This window comes from Protopterus annectens, chromosome 1.part0, assembly GCF_019279795.1.
Source record: "Protopterus annectens isolate FY-2018-M chromosome 1.part0, PAN1.0, whole genome shotgun sequence".
Lineage (NCBI taxonomy): Eukaryota > Metazoa > Chordata > Ceratodontiformes > Protopteridae > Protopterus > Protopterus annectens.
Window position 1 is genome coordinate 1,574,532,475 of NC_056725.1, and position 25,948 is coordinate 1,574,558,422.

The following is a 25,948-nucleotide window of genomic DNA, read 5'->3' on the forward strand; positions in this document are numbered from 1 at the left end:
AAACTGTTCAGCACAAACTATTTTTATAGTGGTAATATTCTTTGAGTTCTAGGTCTTAAACACATTTTATAAGTCACAGAAAACAGTAACTATTACATTTGTAATATTTTATAAACAACTTAAAATATCTCAGCAACTACTCAAGTTACACACATACTGGCAGCAACATTTTATTTATCTAGCTGAGAGCTGTCATATGAGGCTAAGGAGTTCCGTCTGTGTTGAGATATTTAGAAAAATGTGAAAATTATATCTATAAAAATTAATATAATAAAAAGAACAGTTATACCTATTTACCTGAACTAGACAGAGGTCAAATATTAATGTAGTTGAATTTGCCATTGTGTAAGATTTAAGATGAAATATTTTAAAACTTTGTACATGGTTGTGGAATTTGGAATTATTGATACAAATGTGAACAAACAATATTTGGCGGCTAGAGGCATCAGTAGGAGTTAACTGCAGATGCTTGTGGAGATGTCACACGGATGTAATGAGTTAAAGAGATGATTATCTGAGGGAATTATGTAGATGTATTTGAGCTAATAGGTTTGTATGGCATTAAGCAGCTATTAGAAGCAGATATTCCATGGTCCAAAGATCTGCTAGTGGTTTTTGGAGTATTAGGGAAAATACTTCAGCAAAACTGGTAAAAAGAAATTGGGATAGCTAGGTAGCAGAATATCTGCTATTTACAGCACTTATAGTTGAGAAAGACTTTCAACAAGCATTACCACTGCTAGTGTGCTTTTTGACAGCAGAAAATAATATGTTAGAGGGGGAGTAGCATAGATCTAGTATGATCAATGTTTTTGAAATTTTAAGGCCATGAACAAAAGCCTTAATTGGGTAGAATGTCATCCAGACACATGGCTTAGTGTCATGTTGGACAGACCTACATCCTCTAATTCTATTGTGGAATCGGATCCCCATCTGAAGCATAAGGTTTGTTAAGCATTCAACAGTGGCAGGTGCTCCAAGCCAGTTTGCCAATTTCTGCACACCTGCTCTTATTGTGGCAATACTCACCCTGCTATACAATATTGGGCCAAGAACAAACAGCATCTTCCCTCACATAACTGGGTAATTTAGATAAGGTGGTCATTCATAAGCTGGATTTCGCTAACAGATATAAGGGTTCCTTTTGTAGATCAAAGGGTTCCGGATGCTTTTGGGTTTTTTCAAGCTATTGGCAACATGCATTCACCTATCAAAGTCACATAGCTGGAGAAGGAATTTCAAGAGTATCCAAATAAAAAAAGTGGCTTTCTTTCTTATATAGGGTTTTACTACCAATTGTTGTTTTGGTTTCATTTTCCCAAAAATAACAACATTACCAAGTATTTACCATCCATTATTAGGAAAGATGAGGTATTAAAACTTCTTAACACTGCAATAGCAGAAGGTAGGCTGTCTGTCCTATTTGAGACACCACGCTAGGAGTCCTTTAGAATCTTACCAATAGGCATCATACAAAAAAAGAAAGTTTCACCTTATTCATCCTTTACTTTTTTCTATCCAGATCATCTGTGAATGATTAATTAGTAAAGAAAAAAAGTACATTACTCTTCCTTAGATGAGACAACTATAATCATTAAAAAATGTTCAGACCCATACCTGGGGAATTTAAATACTGAATCTGCTTTTAGGCTTCTGTCAGTCTGGGAGGAGGATGAACATTTATTGGGTCTGTAGTTCCAGGGGCATTATTACTTTGATAAGGCAATGCCACTGGGCTGCTCCATGGCCTGCTCTATGTTTGAAACTTTGAACACAGCAGTTCATTGTTGGTGGTAGTGAAAGCCCCCTAAACAGGCAGCCATACATTGTGGGCAAAGGAAAACATGGATTAAGATAAGAGATGTAGAGTTCTGCTAAGTTATGTTGGGAGTTGGGTGTTCCATTGGCTGCAGATAACATAAAAGGACATAGCCAGTTGCTTGCCATTTTGTGCCTTGAAAATGATGTGAAATGAACAACTTTTAAACTATTGAAAAAATTCAGTATTTGAAAGAAGCCCTTGAAGGCTTTTTGGGTTCAAAGAAAGTTAGAATCAGCAAAATTATGCAGTTGCAAGGTATTCTTAAATTTGCCTATTGGGATGTTGCCCTGGGTAAGACCTTCATAATATCATTATCAAACTTACCAAAATGTGCATGGTTTAAGCATCTCTGGGTCCATGTTACTACTAGGATCAAAGATGATCTATGTCTACGGAGGATTCTTCTTTCAGATTTTAATGGTGTTTCTTTGTGGAAAAGTAATTGGCTGTCATTGGATTCATGCCAGTTATACACAGATGTAGCAGTTGGCCAAGGGAAGGGAGCTTATTTACAAAATCAATTGTTTTCCACTTCTTGGTCCTCCTTTTGGTTTGGGAGCAGAAAACGAGACACCACTTTCTTAGAGATCATGCTGATATGGGTGGGTATAATGGCAAGATCAGTTCAAGAACCAGAATATTATATTTTATTTCCATAACCAGGCAGTTGTGCAAGTCTTATTGAAAAAAAGTTTTCCCATTCTAAGTGGTTCCAGTAAGTCTTGAGATTTTTAGTTTCACTCAGTCTGCAGATTAATTTAACATTCTCTGCCAGATATGTTTTGAGTATATTGAATGCTGCAACAAACAGTTTGTCACAATTTCAGATGTCCAGGCTCCAGGAGCTAGCTGCAGATGCCCAACAGTTACTGACACCAGTTCTACTGGAGATATGGGTGATTGGAGAGGACTGATTTTGTCATGCCTGGCCAATTAATGGGCATCCAATGCCAGAAAAGCTTATACCTCTGCCCTGATCTCCTTCATATAATTTTGTCTTCGGGTACCTTGCCCTGAGAGACATTAGTCCCTTTCATTGATCATATGTACTTGTTATACAGAGGCCTATTAAAAGAGGCAATCTCTTTAGTTTAGGTTCATATAACTGCTTTAGTTTGGCTTAACAAGTTGTTTGGACTACCTAATATAACTAGCCATTGGTTAGTTAAGAGGGTCTTCAGAGGATGGGGCAATGTGAGGGGGACCATCAAGGATTCCAGGAATCTGATAAGGAAGTCATTGCAATGCTTGTCATTTGAGGAGTTAAGTCCATTACAGAAGACTTTCCCACTTTTGTAGTGTGGTCAGTATTGTTTTCTTCACTATACACTGATGCCTTATGGGTCAGTGAACCATCACTGTCTCTGTAGGGAGCATGTCATACTGACTCAGGAAGTGCTATTGATATGGAAAAGGAAGTCCAAAACTGACCAAGATAACACAGGGCAGCAAGTTCAATTAGATAAATCTAGCATCTGTGCTTCTTACCCAGTGCATAGAGTAATTCATGACACTTTACCTAAATAATTTATATTTAGATTACCCACAGAACACCTGCTATCTCCCAAAGTATTTGGAAGCTTGCTTATTCAGTCAGGGAATTAACAAAGAGGACTTGAGTTCACATTCGTTCAGGTATGGCTTTTTTTTTTAAGGTATTCCTTTTTGCCATTATTTCTCAATGTAAGGAGTCTGAACAAGAAACTCCATTCCCTGCAAGTTCACTTCACTCTGGAGAATGTAGATATCTGTGTAGTTACTGAAACATGGTTTAAAGTTGGTTACACCACCTTAGTAATGCAGGGCTATAATGCCTTCCACACATCTAGATCAGCTACTGCAGGGGAAAGGACTGAATGTGGAGGTGTCTCATTTTACATGAAAAACAAATTGACCAAACAGCATGACAAACTTGAGTTTATTCACATTCAAATTACCACAGGAAGAGTTTCATGCCATATCCTTGCAAGGTAGAGATCCCCCTTGATAACCCAGAAAACCCATAGCATTTACTTAAACATACTGGAAACAATCCCCATTCAACTCAGCTCCATATTCATGCACTAGGAATCATACACAACTGCAAACATGCAGACCCAGAGATTCCTGTGCTTTGTAAAGACAAACAGCCTGAATCACCTAGTCTGTACACCTGCTAGGAGTGTTAAAATCCACAGCCTGGTCCTCACAAACATGGGATAACATTGCACCCATTCCTAGTGTAATGTTCTCACTAGTCAGATTAGACCATAAAGCATGCCTCCTTTGAAATAAAAATAAACCCCAGGACCCTGCCTTACCCTTAAACCTCAAGAAATTATCCTAAGGCAAACTTCCTGCTATTAAGTAACATCATAGCAAAATTTCAAGCCCCGCCCCCTCCAAATACTGGGAATATTTGTATATGCAGAATTATTCATAATAATCCAGGGCAATGATGTTAGTTAGCTGTATTTAACTGGAATAAGCATAGGACAACATCAATAAAACAAGCTGCCCTGGCAGAATCCTAACATTAATAGGTTGTGTACCAAAAGGAAGGAAATCATGGCGATGTAAAAGCCCCCTTATCAATTAAACAAGCAACTCAGGGGGCTAATCAAGTATAACAAAACCAAATTAGAGGTATAAATAGCCTTCCAGGCCAAGGACTATCACAAGGCATTCTACAGTTATGTTCATAATCTCAAAGACAATACAAAACAATGTGCTGAACTGATTGGAAATAAACCACCTATACTGAGCCAGAACATAAAGCAAATCTATTGGCCAACAAATTTAGCTCCAATTTTAACCCCCCCTCACCCCCCGACAGGACACCCTTCAGAAAATACCCTCAACCATAACTCTATAAATTATCACTAGGGAACAGGTTCTCAATGCACTTACCAAGGCAAAGAAAATGCATGTATGGACCCTGATAACATCCCAGGATACCTTCTTAATAGCATGAAACACATCTTATCATGACCACTAGAATGATTGTTTAACTGTAGTCTTCAGACAGATTTATGCCAAAGAAATTGAGCTCTGCAGCTGTCATCACTCTGCACAAGGGTGGGCCATCTACTGATCCAAGTAACTATAGACCCATAAGTCTGACTAGTCTCATGTACAAAGCCATGGAAAGAGTTATCATGGAAATGATAAAAAGTAACATAGGAAACATTCAGACACTTGTTCCAACCCAGTTTGGTTTTGTCATGGGCTGGTCATGCTTAATCAACCTGGTGGACTTCTTTGAGAAGGTTACTAAAGCAATGGATGAGGGCAAAATGGTGCACACTGTTTACCTTGACCTGACCAAAATATTTGACACAATACCTCACTTAGGCATTTAGGGAAAACTCATAAAATTATGTATAAACCACTATGTCACCTGTTAAATAATCTACTGACTCAAATATAGGACCCTAGAAGCTATGCTAGAGAAGTCTACCTATACAGAAAGTACAGTCTTTAGCAGAGTTCCTAAAGGCTAAGTGCTAGGTCCATTCTTTTTTACCACATACTTTTCTGAAGTCAAGGCTAACATCAAGGGCCTCTGGATGACCAAGGTTACAAATGATTGCAAACTAGGTGAAGTCATAGAATTCCCCAATACAAATACTCTAACAAGAAGGTCTGACACAGACTAATAACTGGTGCCAGAGCTAAGGTCTAAAACTAGATACCTAAGAAATGCCTAATGGTATCCTTTGGGAAGACTGCTCCTCTTGAAAACTACCTCATAGATAATACATCCCTAAGAGTAGACCCAGTGATTTGGGGTTTAAGAATGCATGTATACAGTAACCTGGCCTTTTATCATCATGTGTCTATGCTAGTAAGGAAATCATTATATGTTGTACAACTTATAAGCAAGGTATGTCATCTATGTCCAAGGATGTCATTGCTCCACTGTACTTGGCCCTCATTGGACCAGTCATTGAATATAATGCACCCTTTGGTATCAACCTGAAGCAGCATATGCAACTACTGGAGCATCTACAGAGGCTCCTCACAAAATGAATCCTGAGCATAAACAACACATCCTACACAGGATATCTCAAAGCCCTATCCATATACTTGGTCTCTTACAGACTGCTGAGAGGCAATCTATGCCTGGACTACAAAACATCCTCTGATCCCAATCTGATGGAACTGTTGCACATCCACAAAACAATTATCATCAAAATAACCTTATCTAGGGACTTAAAGGACTAGGGGTCCTGATGGAGAGATGAAAAGTCAGCAAGCAAAGGAGCATAGTAGTGCTGAAATTAAATTCATCCTCAAGTCTTGGTGAGTACCTTCGCGAGGTAGACCCTGTTTTTCACAAAATCTCACCAAGGTGATACTGATATATAGACTGTATTTATATAGCATATATCATGGACAGAAGTAAATCAAAAATGAAAAAAGATAACTGGGGGCACAAGACCGAGGAAAAAAATGTGCCCAATCCTGGTAGGTGCACTGGTGCCAGGACTGGAAAAAATGACAGTGTAGAATCCTCAAAATGCAGAAATATTCCTACAATGGGGCCAGGCTCAGCCCCCCCCCCCGTTATAGAAGGAAGCAGCAGTCCACAAAAAGGACAAAAATTGATTGGCCAAAAAAGAGCCATAAAGATGAAACAGTGGACTATTGAGGATAAGAAAGAAATGATTAAGAGAGAAATTAGAGGAAAGAAAAATACTTTTGCAGGAAAAACTGTCAGAAGCTTTAGATAAAAAATTGTGTTCATTAATACAGCAGATTTTTGAAAAACATTATATAGATCAAGAAACTTTGATCTCTTTGGAAAAAGAAGCCTTTGAGGAAGTGGAAAAATATAAACAACAAAATTTAGAGATATTTGAAAAAGCTAAAAAAGAGATATGGACATGGGAAAGAAAGAGTGATTTGATATGGTACAATATTTATGCAAAGGAGAAAGCTAAGTTAACTAATATAGAGAAGGCAGTCTCAAAAGTATTCAAAGAGAAATACAGGCAAAGTCATCCAGATATGGACAATTTCACAATAAAAAGATTAATAACACAACAACATAATGTAGAAATGACAATTAGTAAAGTAAAGGTTAAAGAAATAAAAGCTGAAATTATGGTGTGCCTTCAAAGTGAAGGATTTAATGCAGAAGGTCTAAAACAGACTACATCACATTATGCTGGAGTATTTCCCCAGAATAAGGAAAAGCAAGAAGACCAGGAGACATGTGAAGAAGAAATATGGACAGGGGAAAGGAAGATATTTAATATGGTGTAATATTTATGCAATGGAGAAAGCAAAATTAATTAATACAAAAAAGCAGCACCAAAGATATTTGCAGAAAAATATAGGCAAAGGAATCTGGATATGGAAAACTTTACAATACAAAAAATAAGGAGACTAAGAGGAAAAGTAGAAAAAGAAATTATCAATGGATAAGTCCAAGAAACAGAAATTGAAGTAATGGAACAGCTGCAGAGAGAAGGATTCAGTGTAGAAAATCAAATACAGAAATCACCACAACAGGATAGAGCAATGGATATCCAAATTAAGGGGAAACCAGTGGAACAGGAAGGAAATGGTCAGGTGCCATATCAAGATATTTTGGAGCCTTCCACAAGAAACCAGTATAAACATTCATTTGAAGCTAGACAGCAAGGAAAGAAACAGGAAACTGTGGAAACTCTGATGCAGTCAATGTTGAGGAGTGATAGGCCAGTGAGTTCCCATATGACAGAACAACAGAAGACACAGGATGAAATTGAAGAGAATGTGCCACAGGAAGATGCTATAGAACTTTCTATAGAATGCCCACAAGAAATGGAAAACAAGGGATTTACCCTCAGTATGGAAGAAAAGGCATTAAGAGAAGAGTTGCTTGATTTAATAGACAAAGATAGATATATCAAGATCAATGAGAGAAGTAGACTGCAGAAGGTTAATAAAACCCCAAAAGTCAGAAGCTTGATAAAACAAATGAACACAGTAATTACCACTGTCCATACAGACCCTTGCCTTTTTTAGGCAAGGCTCAAATTCTAAACCTACCACCATAGAAAACAAAAATGGGAAGAAACTGAGGGTAATGCTGCTCAATGCCAGAAGTCTAAATCTCAAAATCCACGCACTCGAGGCCCTTCTCAGTATGGAGAACATCGATGTCTGTGCTGTAACTGAAACCTGGTTCAAGGCTCCTGAGAGCACCCCGGCACTATTAGGTTTTACCTCATATCATGTGTTCCGGCCCCAAAACCCGGACCACACCACAAAAGGAGTGGGTGTATCCATATTCATAAAGGATACCCACACCTCCAGGTTGGTGGCAACGCACGAAGCTTGGAAACCATCCAGGTGCAACTAACCATAGGCAAAACTGCTCTACAAATTGTAGCATGCTACAGGCCACCCTCTCAAACTCAGGAACCCCACACAGCCTTCCTGAAGACACTGGAGGGTATAAATGTATCTCCAAATACCATCATATTGGGTGACTTCAACTACCCGAATATAGACTGGGAACATTACTCAAGCCCTAACTTTCTAGCCCAACAGTTCCTGGAGTTCATAAATTCAAATGCCATGGAACAGCTAGTCACTGTTCCCACGAGAGGAGAAAATATACTAGATCTCATTGTCACAAACATGGGGACAAAATGCTCCACACGGAAGTATATCCCTCATTGGTGAGATCTGATCATAAACTAATCTCACTGGAAATCCACATCCGCCCCACCCCAAACAAAAAGACCATAGTGAAGAACTTCTCTAAAGCAAACTTCACACTACTCAAGACTGGTGTGGTATCCTTCAAGGCCCCTGAGCCAGTGGAAACCACAACCCAAGCTGCGGAAGCCCTTACAAATGCCTTCTATGAACACCTCCAGGACTGCATGGATCAGGCAATCCCAAATATAACCAAGACTCTTTCCACAAAGGGCAAACGTCCAGTCTGGTGGACCCCAGCCATTAACAAACTTTACAATAAGAGGAGAAAGCTATTACATGATAGAACAAAATCCATAAAAGGGAAGTCACCCCTGATCATTATTAGTAAAAAAATACAAGCACTCATAAAATCAACTAAGACCAATTTTGAGAGAAAAATTGCCATGGATTCAAAGGACAATCATAAGGCCTTTTTCAGCTATGTTAGGAACCTGGGTGGAAACTCCCAGATATGCTCAGAATTAGTCCAAAATGATACAAAAATCACTGAACCCACAGACATTGCCAACATACTGGCAGACAGGTTCAGTGGAAACTTCACCCTCCTCTCCCCCCCTAAAGGAGAGATAACTATCCCAGCCGAGTGTAGCCTCCCGGACATCTCAAATGCGCAGGTGAAAGCTGCTCTCTCTAAAGCTAAAAACACAGCATCAATGGGACCGGAAAGTGTCCCCAGCTGTGTGCTACACGAGCTAAATGAGGAATTAAACCCGCAGCCTTACCGCAGGATACGTGCCCAAGGAGTGGCGTACGGCAACTGTTGTCCCACTCCACAAAGGTGGCGCCTCTACGGACCCTGGTAATTACCGCCCCATAAGCTTAACAAGTCTAGTCTGCAAAGCAATGGAGAGGATCATAATGGAGCTCATAAACAAAGATATAGAGGACTTGCAGACATTGGACCCGACCCAGTTTGGCTTTGTCAAGGGAAGATCATGCCTTTTGAACTTGGTGACTTCTTGAAACAGTCACCAAGGCCATTGATGAGGAAAGGCAGTCCATACAGCCTACCTTGACCTTGCAAAGGCTTTCGACACAATACCCCACTCGGGTATTGTAGAAAAACTTACCAGCTTAAATGTAAACCCATATGTCACAAGATGGGTTGCAAACTGGCTTAAGGACAGAACCCACAGGGTTAGAGTTGCTGGCGCTGTGTCAGACTCCAAGCCGGTCACAAGTGGTGTCCCACAGGGCTCGGTCCTTGGCCCCCTATTGTTTGGCATCTACTTCTCAGAAGTACAGGCCAACATAGGAGGACTTTGGCTGACAAAGTTTGCAGACGACTGCAAACTGGGCGCCATAATGGAAAATGCATCAGACATGGATATCCTTCAGAAGGGACTCACGGAAACAGATAGCTGGTGCCAGAGCCATGGCCTGAAGTTAAACGCCAAAAATGTATAGTCATACCCTTCGGGAAAAACAAGGTAACCCCAAGCTACCATATAGGTGGCAATCCACTAAGCACAGAAGAGGTTATCAGGGACCTGGGGACCCAGGTTGACAGTGGCCTTTCTTTTGACACTCACATTGCTAAAGTGGTTAGAAAGACCTTCTACATTGCCCACCTGATCATGAAGGGATTCAAATCCAGATCTAGTGAGGTTATTGTTCCCCTGTACTCTTCACTTATCAGACCAATGATCGAGTACAATGCCCCATTCGGGATGTATCTCACCCGACATCTGCAGCAATTGGAGAGACCCCAAAAGTTCTTCACCAAAAGGATAAAGGGACTCCAAAATCTGTCATATGCTGCCAGACTGAAGAAACTCCAGCTCTATTCAGTCGCATACCATCTGCTCAGAGGTGACATGTGCCTGACATACAAGGCCATGTCCAACCCGGAATTAATGGACATGCTCCACCTCAAAAAATCCAAATCCACCAAAACCACTAGAGCAAGCGACTTAAACCTTAGCACGGATATAAACAGGACATGCTGGAGGGATAGATTTATCACTCAGAGACTCCCTATGCTGTGGAATAAAATCCCGGTCCATGTGAGGCAGAGCACCTCGCTGACTCTGTTCAAGAGAAATCTAGACCTGTGGATGGGAGATCGTAGGTTTACCCCGGGAATCATCTCTGTGTCACTGCTGGACAGAGGCACAACAAACTAATGGGCACAGTATTTTTTCATATAAGGGGTGGCGTAAGCCACAAAAATTTGGGCTAGGCTTATAAAGGCCTTAGGGCAGATAGCCTAGTATAAACCTATGAACCTATGAACCTATGTGATATAACAGAAGTAAACAGAATATATTACCGTGCTGCTAAATTAATAACTGATAAAGTTCTATCACAGGAACATAGGGTAGCGAGGGAATAGAGGGGGCAACAGTGAATACCATCATGGAAATATCTAATAGAGAAAACTATAAAGCAGCTAAGACAAGAAATATCATTGTTAGAAGATTATAGAAGAGGGAACAGATCAATGAAAATATTAAGAAAGACAGATGTGATAAAAGCAATGCGTGGTATTAGAACAGACCAGGATCTATTATGCACTATTGGAGATAACAAACTAAAAATGACAAAACAGGTGGAAAGACTTAGAAGATACAAAGATAAATATATGGGAAAAACACAAAATAAACAAATTATTGATAACCCAAAAAAGTTTTATAGAGAACTGGGAAATAAGGTAAAAGGAATAGCTAGACCGCCGAAAAAAGAGGAAGTAGATACATTTTGGAGAAGTATCTATGAAGATCCTGTGGAACATAACAAAGATGCTAAATGGATAGAAGAAGTAAATGAGAGAATAAGAAGTTTAAAGGTACAGGATATGAAATGGGATGAAATAACAACTAGAGAAATTGAAATAAATCTGAGAAAAGCCTCTAACTGGAAAACCCCAGGCCCAGATGCAGTACCTAACTTTTGGCTTAAAGTATTAACTTCTTTGCATGATGATTTAGCCATGAGTAAGAACTATTTATATATGCACCCCAAACACACACCACACTGGTTAACAACAGGAAATACAATGCTCTTACTTAAGAGTGAACCTGCAAGCTACCCTAAAAATTATAGACCAATAACTTGTCTTCTGACAACATACAAACTATACACGGGAATTGACGCTGGCAGAGTTTATAATCATTTAGAAGAAAACTCAATTAGTTTCGGCTGTAATAGCCTTCTTCAGTGAGTAAACATAAGCCAATAGTAACCATTCATATATATAGGTATATATATAGTAATTATGGTATTACGAATGAATATCATCAATAGACATTGGAACATTCTCATGGCTGAGGAGAGATTACATCCTTTTTTGGGTGACAGATGCTCTTTTTCATTTAGAAGAGGATGACATTAGGATCCCTTTTTAGCCATTATAAGAGGGTGGGACCTAGTTCTATTGTCCCCACTCAACATACACTCAGAGGTGGCCCAGTGTTGGGTTGCATACCATCTGGCCACTGTACTTATTGCAGCAAGGTCCAACATATGAGGGAATTCAGTAGTCATAATACATCAGAAGTTTTCAACATTAACTTCTGGGCTAACTGTAGTACAGAGTGGATCATCTACTTAGTCACATGTACATGCTCCTCATTCTATGTGGGACAAACTTCCAGGCCTTTTTGTCTCAGGATTGGGGAGCATCTTAGTGATATTAGGAATAAGCGTCCTAATAATGCTCTGTATAAATATGTATGTAAACATAACTCTGCATCTTTTTATTTTACTGTTATTGATTGCATTGTAGGAAAATGTAAGGATAAATCAGGATGGCATGATTTACTAAACTTTAAGGAATGTAAATGGATTATTAAATTAGGGGCTTTGTTCCCACCTGGGCTTAATGACCAATTTTAATGCACCAATGAACTATCTTTGTGTTACTATATATATATATATATATATATATATATATATATATATATATATATATATATATATATATTTATATGAATGGTTACTATTGGCTTATGTTTACTCACTGAAGGCTATTACAGCCGAGACCAGTTTGGGACAGGTAGTTGGGCTTACTACCCTCTACCTAGTTATGTGATTTTTACATTAAAATCTTTTGATTTCCACCTTTTCTGCTGGCTACATATTTGATTTGATGTACTGACTTCACAGCAGTGCAGTTGCCATATGTGCACCACGTTGCTTCCTGGTTCTGACTCTCTGTCACCCTTGTTATTCTGCCTTGCCATTGATCCATTAAGCTGTTTACTTACTAGCCTAGGCCATGGCTGCAATTTGGCTTCTAGAAAACAACAAAGTCTAATGACTTCTCATCTTCTCTTTCTTGATGATTTCAAATTGTATAGCTCATCAGATGAGGAACTGAAAGCACAGCTGCAGGTTGTCAAAACTTTTTCAGATGATATCAGAATGTCATTTGGTCTTGATAAATGTGCAAAAGCAACCTTTAAAAAAGGAAAATTGCAGCACCAGGAAAACATCAGTTTGGGACAAGAATGTGATATAAAAGAACTTGAGCAAGAGGGGGTGTATAAATACTTGGGAATTGATGAAGGCTCAGCAATAAAACATGAACAAATGCAAATAAGGCTTAGTAAGGAGTACTTTAGAAGACTTAAGTTAATCCTGAAAACAGCAATGACACCTAGGAACAAGATCCAAGCTATAAATCAATTTGCTCTTCCTGTCCTAACTTATAGTTTTGGAGTGATTGACTGGCCCCAAAAAGTGTTGGATAGATTGGATATCAAAACAAGAAGGATGCTTCATGCTCACCAAATAATTTATAAAAATCAGTGTATACCAAGATTATATATCCCCCGTTCTGAAGGAGGGATGGGCCTCCTTGAAATTGATTACATGTATAGATCTGCAATCATGGGACTCCACACATATCTTTTGACCTCACAAGATCCAAATGTGGTGAAAGTTTTGAAACATGAGGGGAATAAATCTAAGATGACATCTCTGCTTAATTTATCAGAAGCATATCGACGTCAAGCAGGAATGGAAATCAAACCAGAAGTGGATAAAAACCAGGCAGCAACTGAATGTGCTAAAAAAGAAAAGAAAGAATATAAGGTGAAGGATCAGATGAAAAGGCAAGAAATGTGGAAAAAACATAAATATGGTTGCAAGTATAAAAAACATCTGGAAGAGCCTCATGTTGATCAAGAACGAACGTAGGAATGGTTAAGGAGAGGTGAATTTACATCAAGAAATGAAAGGTTAATATTGGCAGCCCAAGATAGTGGGCTGCGTACACGCTGGTTTACTAAGTCCATTGAACATGTGGGAGAAACAGACATATGTAGGTTTTGTGGAACCAAGTTGGAAACAGTTACACACCTTATTGCTGGTTGTGATGCTCTAATGACAGAGGGACTGTATACTGAAAGGAGTAATAATGTGATGAGATTGTTACACTGGAGATTGTGCAAACATTATGGTATCAAAGTGGCTGAAAAACATTGGAAACATGAGCCACAGGGAATCATAGAAAATGATGTTTATATCACATGGGATCACCCAATACCAACAGTCCAAAAGATAGATTCTAGAAAACCAGACATAGTGATCCAAGAAAAGAAGAAAAAAGTAGCATTGATCATTGAAATTGCCACACCTAGTGACTATAGTGTCTTGCGTACAGAGACACAAACTCATAAAATACCTTGATCTGCAGGCAGAAATGAGAGCCATGTGGAAGAAAGATACCCAGACAGTTCCAATAGTAGTAGGACCAACTGGTCTCATAAAAAGAATTTACAATCATATTTAGATATGTTACCAATTCATGTAACACCATATGAATTGCAGAAGGAGTCATTGCCTGGCACATTGCGGGTATTGCGAAAAGCACTTTTGGCTAACATCAAAGAGTTAAATAATACTAATTTCATGAACTTTAATCGTACTCTGACTTAGGAATGGGGTCCATTCCCGTCATGGTATTAGAAACCCAAAAGACTTGGAGAAATCAAAAAAAGGGACTTAAACCTTTCATGCAATACAAAATAAGGCATGTTTAGGAGACTGGTATATATCTCAGAGACTACCCCCTCTTTGAAAAAGGCTTCCCATCTATTTGAAGCAGAATTCTTCTCTAACCCAATTCAAGTGTAAACTTGGTCCAGTAGATGGGGGATCAGAAATTTATACCTGGTCTGACACATATAATTCTATTAGACAAAGACAGCCTGTAAATGCTTGGCCACCTATGCCCAAGCCTACATATACCCCTTAAAATACCCTAAGGTATCAAAGCTTGTCAGATACATTTGGGAAGCAAGGCTAAACTTAAAAGGCCACCTGGGGGAATTAGCCTTATATGTGATGCCCCAACACTGACCCAGTAATCAAGGAGTCTCAATCCTCACCACCAGCACCAGTGGGGGATATACCTTGGGAGGATGACAGGTACATGCAAATTATTTCCAGATGCAGCTCTCTGCATCAAGTGCAATTTCCTTTAAGAGCACACAGAGACCACAGTCAGTCCAGGGCTGGTTTCTCCCTCTTTCTCCAGATCCCCAATAAGACTCCCTACTGGCACAGCTATAGGGTTGAGATCTCAGCTGAGTGGTCACGCCAAGACCTCCAGCACCCTCTCTGTCCAGCCAGTGCTTCCTGTCCCTGCCCAAGTAGCTGACCCACATACTTTGAGGTTTGATTAACACACACGCACACACACACACACACACACACACACACACACACACACACACACACACACACACACACACACACACACCTGGGAAAGGGTGGCATGGGTTTACTAGCTATCCTCCCTTCTGTCCAGACTATAAGGTAGTTATTACTGCCACCAGCCAACTCTATATCAGCTACTTTAAGGCCCTTAAGAAAAGGGTGTTCAATCTTACTGTGTAATGTTACTATGCAATACAAATGGTAGTTTGACCAAGAGCAAGGCTATTAGGTGTGGCCCATACAGTGTCACCAAATAAATATGCAAATACTCTCAGACCTTAAATATGTCTCTCAAATATCAGCCACAATGAAAGGTTTAAATATATTTAATAATAAATAATAAAAGAACAAAAAATGCTCAGTATATAATCACAGTAACATCTGAGTTGAAAATCACAAGAAATTTTTAAAACAACATTGCAAGACAGTCTCAAATAAATAAAGAACATCTAAATTAAGTTTTGCTATACTCCTGACTATATCTGGAGAATTACTATATCCTAGTTAACTTACTTACAGAGCAAGCAAGGCAGATGTGGTGAATGGGTCTTCCTGTTGATGTCAGGTCAAAGAAAAATACAGAATACTCAGTCTCTCTTAGAGAGTTCTCAAATTAATATATCAGATATTACTGCTGGGATAGCTTGCAAGATGACATCACATTTTGTCTTCTACTCTATCCCAGGTAAATCCCCCATTGATGCAACTGGTAGCATTTAGCATCTACCTGTGAAAATACATAGACAAGGCTTTTCTTATATCTAAGGCAGATCATGGAATTCATAAAACAATAAAAACACTTCCAAGACATTAGGTACAAATATGACTCTGTCATTGTACATGGGAGTGTGAATGACCTGAGACATACTTCCCTGGACTTCATGAAAAGAGACATGGAAGAGCTCTTGGATTATGTAGCTCAGGCGGGTATGACCCTTGCACTGAGCAGCATCCTACCATCACCCAGAATGATACCACAGTACAAGCAGAAAATGATTGATTTCAACAATTGGCTAAGTTTCTGGTGTCATTCTAAGAGGATCCAGTATCTGTCTGCCTGGGATGACATGATTGACAGACCTCAATGCTTTGCCAAAGATGGCCTGCATCTGTCACCCCTGGGCTTTGGGATACTGGTCATGGCTCTTGCCACCCCTATAGTGCCTTTTTAGGCAGTGTTCCAAAGACCAAATTACTACCATAACAGCTACAAACAAATGCAATCTGAATGTCATGCTGCTCAATGCTAGAAGTCTAAATCTCAAAATGCACTCGCTCAAAGCACTCCTTAAAATGGAGAACATCGACATTTGTGCTGTAACAGAGACCTGGTTCGAGGCAGCAGAAAGCACCCCTGCACTGCCAGGCTATAACTCATTCCATACTTTTCAGACCCAGAACTTGGACCGAAGCTCCAAAAGTGGTGCTGTTTCCATATTCATAAAGGATGCACACACCTTCAGACGAGTAGCCCAACACAATGCATCTGAGATACTTCAGGTGCAGCTAACATTGGGTAAGACAGTGATTTAAGTCATAGCCTGCTATAGATCCCAACCATGCCCCAAGATTCACACTCTACATTCCTAAGCACCCTGGAGAATATTAGGGTCCAATCTAACACTCCCATACTGGGCAACTTCAAATACACCTCCATTAACTGGGAAAACTACTCATGTACCAATACACTTGCCCAATGTTTCCTGGAATGCATTAATTCCAGTGCCCTGGACCAGCTCGTTCTTACCCCCACTAGAGGTAGCAGCATCCTTGACCTGGTCATTACTAACATGGGTGGCTGTTGCTCTACACCAATAGTCAACTCCTTCCTGGTTAGATCTGACCACAAACTAATCACCTTGGAAATCCACATCCCTCCCTCCCCCCGCAAAGGTAACCACCATGAAAACCTTCTCCAAAGCTAACATTGGGCTCCTAAAATAAAGGTGGCTAACTTCCCAGCACCTATGCAAATGGAGGTCAGTTACATGACTGCTGAATCATACACCAATGCACTGTATGGACACGTACACAAATGCATGAATCTCGCCATACCCGATAGAACCAAGATGCTCTCCTCCAAAAAAGGAAGCCAATCTGGTGGTCCCCTGCCATAAACAAACTCTACAACAGAAGGAGGAAACTGATGCGGAATAAGATGAAGTGCCAAGACTGGAAAAACTCCCTTATCAGCCTCAGCAAAAAGTTGAGATCCCTCATCAAATCCTCTAAATCTAGCCATGAAAACAGAATTTCAGCAGATAGTAAAGACAACCACAAGGCCTTCTATTATTATGTAAAGAATCTCCACGGCAATACCCAGATTTGCTCTGAGATACTGCACAATGGTACCTCCTATACTGAGCCAACAGATATTGCCAATATACTGGCCGACAGATTCAGTGCCAACTTTACCCCTCTCCCCAGGGACCAATCACAATACTAGTAGATTACCAGGCTCCCAGTATTACTGCTGCACAGGTTAAAACAGCACTGTCCAAGGCAAAGAATTAAACTTCTATGGGACCTGACAATATCCCTTGGTGTGTTCTACATGAACTACAGAGTGACCTGGCACTTCACCTGTGTACCCTGTTCAATCACAGTCTCACCTCAGGCTTTGCCCCTACCAAATGGCGCACTAATACAGTCATCCCTCTCCACAAAGGAGTGACTACAGACCCTAAGAACTATCACCCCATTAACCTTATGAGTCTGATATGCAGAGCTTTGGAACACATCAGCATGGACTTAATAAACAAGGATATAGCGAATCTCCAAACTCTGGATCCCACATAGTTTGTTTTTATAAAGGGTAGATCATACCTGCTCAACTTGGTCAACTTCTTTGAGTCAGTCACCAGAGCTGTGGATGAAGGCAAGGTGGTTCATACAGCCTACCTTGATCTGGCCAAGCCCTTTGATACCATTCCCACTCAGGAATCATAGAAAAAAATCACTAAGCTAGGCATCAACCCCTATATCACTAGGTGGGTTGCAAACTAGTTCACAGGTAGAACCCAGAGTGTGAAAGTAGCTGACTCCAAGTCAGACTGCTGACCAGTCATGAGTGGAGTCCCACAGGGTTGGGTCCTGGGTCCTCTCCTGTCTGGTATCTACTTCTCTGAAGTCCAGGCCAACACAAAGGGACTCTGACTAACAAAGTTCACAGACAATTGCAAGTTGGGAGCTATTATTAACTGCCCAAATGATGTTGACATCCTACATAAAGGCCTCACTGAGACCAATGACTGGTGTCAGAACCGCGGCCCTAAGCTCAATGCCAAAACATGTGTCGGCATCCCTTTTGGGAATAACCCAGTTTCCATGAATTACCACATCGTTGGTAGTCCACTGAACACAGAAAGCATTATAAGAGATCTGGGAACACAGGCTGACAGCAACCTCTCTTTTGACCACCACATTGCTACCATGGTCAGAAAATCCTTCTATGTGGCACATCTCATTACTAAGGGTTTTGCGTCCAGGAAGAAAGAGGTCATTGTCTTCATCTACTCTTCCCTCATTAGGCCAATCATTGAGTACAATGCCCCATTTGGCATGTATCTCACTAAACACCTGCAACAACTTGAGACACCACATACAGAGGATCCTAGGCCTTAAAACACCTGTCCTATATGGACAGACTCAAAAACCACAACTATTCTCTGTCTCATATTGCATACTTAGAGGCGATCTCTGCTTGACTTACAAAGCCATGTCTGATCCAGCACTGTTAGAAATGTTACATCTAAAGAAATCCCAATCCACACCACACGGTCCAGAGACCTCAACCTCATTACCACAATTAACAGAACATGCTGGAGGGACAGGTACATAACCCAGAGAATGCCTATGCTATGGAATAAACTTGCCATACATGTCAAGCAGAGCACCTCCCTGCCCTCTTCAAGAGGAATCTCGATGAATGGATGGGAAATACAAAATTCACCCCAGGGGTCACTCCAGTGGCTTTACTCAAAGAGGCACCTGGAACTAAGGTCAGGTGGCATGATGCCAGGGTAGTCCTATGGGCTAGGCTTGTAAAGGCTCCAGGGCCATTAGCCTAGTACACACTTATAAACCTATAATACAGTGAACCTCTAGTTCTAGATGTCATGTCTGTTACTGCACTGAACTTAAAGATAACATCCTTTTATTATGTGGCTATAAAGTAATTTAATTTTAGTTAATTTTATGAAGTTAATCTCTGGTGTTCCACTTTCCATTCTTAAAATATTCACATCTAAAAAATTACAATAACGCAGGTACATTTCTGTTATAATCCAGTAGAGTACACTGTGGTTACATCTTTAAGCTCAATACTTTGCAAAATACCTTTTTAACACACACTTTTGTACCAGCAGTTTGCTATAGACATAACATACAGTTCTAATACAGTTGTAACACAAGCATCTTACATGAAGCATGTTGAGATTCACAAATAACACATATCCATTTACAAAATTCCAGACAGCTGTGCTGGCAGTATCTCTCTTTGTCACACTTCTATATAAATCATGTTGATAGTCACAGATGACATATAATTATTTGCACAATTCCAAATAGCTGGGCTAGCAGTATTTCCTTTTGTAACATTTCTCCCCCCTCGAAGACTCAAGCTAGTTTTTCAAGTGACCCTTGAGAAACATTGCTTCAGAGGAGTGAACCTGTATGGGAATACCTTACTGCATTCCCTGTCTCGAGATTCCAGCTGCTTTGGCATTGCTCACCCCAGGCTATTAGGAGTGGCCCATACAGTGTCACAAAATAAATATGCAAGTACTCTCAGAGCTTAAATATGTCTCACAAATATCAGCCACAATGAGAGGTTTAAATATATTTAATAATAATAAAAGAACAAGAAAATATGCAGTACATAATCACAGTAACATCAGCGTTCAAAATCACAGGAAATATTTAAAACAACATTGCAAGACAGTCTCAAATAAATAAAGAAACACATCTAAATTAAGCTTTGCTATATTCCTGACTATATCTAGAAAATTACTATGTCCTAGATAACTTACAGAGCAAGCAAGGCAGATGTTTTAAAGGGATCTTCCTGTTGATGTTGTCAGGTCAAAGAAAAATACAGAATACTCAATCTCTCTCAGAGAGTTATTAAATTAATATCTCAAAAATTACTGCTGGGATAGCTTGCAGGATGACATCACTTCTTGTCACCTGACTATCCCATGTAAAACCTCCATTGATGCAGCTGGTAGCATTTAGCATCTACCTGTGAAAATACATAGACAAGGCTTTTCTTATATCTAAGGCAGATCCTGAAAGTCATAAAACTATTAAAACACTTCTAAGATAATATAGTGAACCTCTAGTTCTAGGCATTGTGTCTGTTACTGCACTGAAACTGAAAGATAGCATCCTTTTATTAAGTGGCTATAAAGTAATTTAATTTTAGCTAATTTTCTGAAGTTAACCTCTGGTGTTCCAGTTTCCATTGTTAAAATATATACATCTAAACAGTTACAATAGTGCAGGTACATTTCTGTTCTAATCCAGAAGGGTACACTGTGGTTACAACTTTAAGTTTAGTACTTTGTAAGATACCTTTTTAACACACACTTCTGTACCAGCAGTTTGATATACGCATAACATACAGTTCTAATACAGTTGTAACATAAGCATCTTACATGAAGCACGTTGACATTCACAAATAACACATAAAACACACACTTCTGTACCAGCAGTTTGATATATGCATAACATACAATTCTAATACAGTTGTAACACAAGCATCTTGCATGAAGCATGTTGACATTCACAAATGACACATAACCATTTACAAAATTCCAGCTAGATGGGCTGACAGTATCTCCTTTCGGGACAAGCCTAAGAATCAGCTATAAACTAAGTGAACTAGTAGACGGACATCTAAAGATTTTTTTAATGTACATTAGATGATTTTGGGTCCCTATTAATTATTCAAACTTTTTAAAGTTCGAGTGTCATATGGTTGACACCATATGATCGAACTTTAAAAAGTTTGAAGGTGAAAAGCAATGGCTCCATACGGCGCCGAATGGGAAAATTTCCCTTTTCTGCACTGAAGTGCGACCTCAGAGTTGGTATATTTGAGTAGGGGGGTGTGGGGGTGCAGGGGGCACTTGCTCCCCTGCTCAGAGTGTTGAGGTAATTTTTTTTAAATTTTTTATTATATATTCAATGTTTCAAACTTCACTCATATGTTGTCGAACATATGAGGTTCGAAGTTTTGAAACTTCGAATATATAATATAGACTCAATTTCATCATCTTATTTGTGTTTTTCAGGTCACTGACTTCTAGTGGTCCTGGGCCACTCTTGTTTGTAAAGCAGCTTCCAGGACAGCAATTTGTATGAATGCAGCACACCTAAATGTTGATCCATGAAGTTGGTCTTTTTCTTGGCAGGGTTTCACTGGTTTGTCTTGATTCTATTATTATTTTTATTATTATTCTGAACCTAAAATTGGATACACATCCAACATATAGTGATACAACTACAGCAAAAACTGCATTCTCTCTATATAGCCAAACCCTTTTTCTCAGACACTATAACAAAACCAATTGCCTCTTCTTTCTAATTGCCTACTCTAATATATTCTGTACTCATCCTTAACAATTTCCAAGTGACCTTGCTAAACATACTTGAACAACATTATTACAAAATAGAACGATTTGCTGTCAGCCTTCCAAAATAGAACCCACCACTGTGGCACACTGAGGGAATTGCAGTGGTTGGAATTCCCACATTATCTAACCTACTCACAACTTCCCCAAATCCACAACGTTGTGAATAAACTTAAGATCTGTCCATCCAACTCCGAACTCATACAAATATATAATCTTTCCAGGACACTACATTCATCAGACAAATACCTATTACTTGTATCTAAAGCCAATAATTCTGCTGGCAAATCACCACTCTTTCTCCACCTTGCTAAATCCTGAAACTCCATTAACTAGCAATAAGACAAGAATGCTTCCTAAAATCATTTAAAACTCAACTATCTTCCTGCCTATTCAGTTACCAGCTTTGTACATGTGATGTTCCTGGATAATCTCCAACTCCTTACTGTCAAAACTCTTTTATGTAACTAGCCATAATATAGCTACTTTACAATCTCTAACTATATAACTACCATCTACCCCTTTCTTCTTCAATCTTTATCTCCCTTTTATTTGGACCTCCTCAATACTCCTTCATAATTACCAACAATCTTCATCCTATACTTACTTCACTGTCTCCTACTAAATATCTATTTACAGCTTATTCCATTTGAAAGAAAATAGACTCCTATAAGCTTGATAGTAGCTAATATTGTACTGTATTATTGTTTTGACTGTCATGTTTTCATTAACTGTCATATCATTACTATTCGCTGTATGTTCATTTACTATTCTACGAATGTATATTTAATACTTTATCCCCAGGATTCATCAAGCTCTGCACGGTGTGCAGGAATAGTGCAGGAGCTGCTGGAAGCAATATGGCTGCCAAGAGATCCAGGAACAAGCTCCCGGATGTGCATGAGTGTTCCTGCAATATTCCTGCACAGACACATCTCCTGTATGCAAATTATCCCATTTGCAGGTGGAAACCATGCAAATAAGGTGAATTTGTGACCCAAGAAGCTGGCAGCTGGCCATGCAGGACTAGTGTAATCTGTAGAAATGTACTCGGCTAGTAACCGAGTACATTTCTGCAAACTACAAAACGGAGCCATGACAGCTCCAAATAAAGGGTGCATATAACATGTAAAGCATGCCAATATCAAAATATATGGCCATTGGCATGGAAAACAGTTGCAAAAATAAAAAAAAAATATCTTTTATTTTTTTTGGCCGATTTTGGCTGTTTAGGTGTAGGACAGCTGCATGCAAACGGGATCAGCCCAAAAAAAAAAAAAAAAAAAACCTTGAACGAAGCATTCTATCCAAAATCACAATTTTGCCATTATACTTAATGGCAGGCAGAAGACAACATGGCCAGTGAATAGCGGTTGCTAAGGGGGAAAGCTCAGTGTCAGACCTGTAACTAGGCATTAGCAGGCAATCCTATGCAAATGAGTGGAATGATACTGAATCCCAGATTTCCCCTCATGGCTAGCCTGCACCCAACCGTGTAGGTGCAGAAAGACCATGGTGCAAGCCTAAGAGCTAGCTGACATCATAGAAGGGTGTGTCAGGCATACTGTAAGTTTATTGGAGCCCTGTGACACAGGTTTGCCCTTAGCTTAGCAGAGCTAAGCAAGGGGATTTTTCTGAAGCTGCCAAGCACTCTTAACATTGCCTAAGCGGGTGTGCATGCTGTGTTGTAAAAGGAAAAGAAAGTAAACCAGGAAATAGCAGCTCCATGCACATCTGAGCACTGTGTTTGCATGGCACACCCCTGGGCTTAAACAGGAAGGCAATGGGAAGGGAAAACAGCAGTAGGAAGGTAATCAAGGAGAACTAGCATAGCTGGCAGGTGAAATGTATCAGAATCAGCCAATTACACAAGCAGCAGCCCAGCCCAGCACACTATCATAAACTATGCAAACACCTTTCCCTCTGGTTTTTCCCACAAACTCTACACCACCAGTGTACACAAGTGGGGAAATTTTACCAAACAAAAGCAACAAAATGATAGGGGCTGCAGCAGCTATCATAAATCAACATGTGGAAGAGGCTGAGGGTGTTGAGGATGAGAATGCTGATGACCAACCCACAGTGAGGAGAAGGAGAAGAGTGTACAGACCCAGGGTAACCTACCAGGGGCTACATGATCTGGAGATAGTGAAGCACTATAGGGTGGACACAGACCTCCTACAGTAAATTGTTGAGCTGTGCCGGCCACACCTCACACACAGAACCAACAGGGGGGAACTAATCTCAGTGGATACCAAGGTATGTGTAGGCCTAAGAATACTAGCCACAGGTACCTTCCAAAGGCCAACTGGGGGGGGATAACATGGGGATCTCACAGGCATCAGCATCCAGGGTACTCCACCAGTTCCTGGATGCCATGTCAGCACATGCTGGTGAGCACATATATTTCCACAACAGCCGTGAGGCATTGACCAGCAATATGCACCTCTTCCACCAAATAGCAGAATACCCTGAGGGAGTGGGTACTATAGACTGCACACACACATACACATCAAAGTGCCACCTGGTGAGCAGGGTAGGGTCTATATCAACCACAAGGGCTTCCCCTCCATCAACTGCCAGGTCGTGTGTGATTCCCAGGGCATTATAATGAATGCGTGTGCTGGCTGCCCTGGAAGCTATCATGACTCCCACATCTGGCATATGATGCTGCTGTACCAGAGATTTTCCAATGGGGACATCCCTTATGGCCACCTAGTGGGGGATGCTGGTTACGCACTGGAGCCATGGCTGATGACACCCATCAGAAATGCACACACACACGAACAAGAACTCCATAATGAGGCACACTCACAGACCAGAATCATAATAGAGCATGTGTTTGGGATGCTCAGGTCACGGTTCCGGTGCCTGGTCATATCCAATGGAGCCTTGCAGTACTCACCAGCTACATGTATCCGAATTGTCATTGTATGTGCCATGCTACACAATATGATCCTGTGGAAACAGGTACAGCAGGAACAGCACGGGGCAGGGCCACACAGCTCCCCACCATTGCCAAGGCCTGCACAGGCACAGAGTGACTTGGAGGAGGAACAACCTGAGCCTGCCCAGTAGGCAGAAGGAGGTATGCCCAGTATGCCCAGGCCGTGGCAAAGAGGCAATGCATAGTGCATACACTGACATGGTAGGAATCCAGGGAATGACACCTCTCTCTGACTCACACATACAGTAAAAGGGATGCCAAACATGACACTACCTGTGCTTAACCATGTATAGGGAGTGTACTATGTGCATCTGACATTGTTAGCCCTCCAGCACCATCCTCAAAACTGGCACAGCCACAAGGTAAGTCACTCTCCCTATCAATTGCTGAATGGAGTAGTATGTTTTGTTACTTGTATCTATGGTATGGATGTGGGCATACAAGGGAATCGGGTGGCTAAATGGGATGCCAGCAGATAGGAGACACTTATAGTGGGAGCATGAAATCTGTAACAAATACTGGTGTCACCACAGTAGCCAGTACTAGACAAGGTGACAAAACTCACTGCAGGAAATGTGGTGGGCCAAATGTGTGTCCATAGGACACACACATGCCAGTCAGGGAGGCTCACATACTCTGCAACAGTCTCAGTCAGCAGAACAGGTGTAGATAAACACAGGCTGTGCTAAGGCCTCTGACTGATGGCTATCGAGAACACCCCCCCCCCTCTAGACCTACACAGACAGATCACAACAGGTTAGGCAGTGGGATGTTAGAGCCGAAGGGTAAGAAGTCTGAAACTGAAATGTAGGTCAATCAAACCTAAGAACTGTAGTGCACTGATATGCCTCTAGTCATCATGATAGGTCAGAATACAGAATGAAATGGAGTACCTGAAATACCAGTGCAGTCATAGCAAATGTGTACAAGTGTTAGGTGTGCCCCCCCCACCACAATCCTATGTAGAAATATAGTAACATGTATGTGTAGGTATAATAACAGTGGAGCACAGGTTACCTGCATGTCTTAGGTTGGTGTGTGTTGTATATTGTGTGAGAATGGTCAGTATGTAGGCATGGTGAGGTTTGTCCTGGTGGCCTTTGGCCAGTACTGCCAATGACAGGGCCAAGTTCTCACAACTGCAGTGCCAAACACAATGCATCCCAGCAAAACACATTC